This window comes from Pteropus vampyrus, unplaced genomic scaffold (genome assembly GCF_000151845.1).
Source record: "Pteropus vampyrus isolate Shadow unplaced genomic scaffold, Pvam_2.0 Scaffold71, whole genome shotgun sequence".
NCBI lineage: Eukaryota > Metazoa > Chordata > Mammalia > Chiroptera > Pteropodidae > Pteropus > Pteropus vampyrus.
The window spans coordinates 1,195,309-1,195,576 of NW_011888852.1; positions in this window are offsets into that span (position 1 = coordinate 1,195,309).

Here is a 268-nt window from a genome sequence, read left to right on the forward strand (position 1 = left end):
AGCATCAGTAAGCATGTTATGCTGTAGGGTGTTTGTAGCACTCTACCTTTCTCAGTTCGTTATTATTATTTTTTTTAATAGTCACGAATTGATGTTGAATTATATCAAACTTTTTTCTTCGTTTATTGAGATTATCACAGGATTTTTAAAAAGTCTCTTAACATGGTGAATTTAACCTTGCATTTCTTGGGATAAACCCAATTTTTTATATGTTGCTACATTTCGTTACCTATAATATTTTGTTTAGGAATTTTGCATCTATATCTAT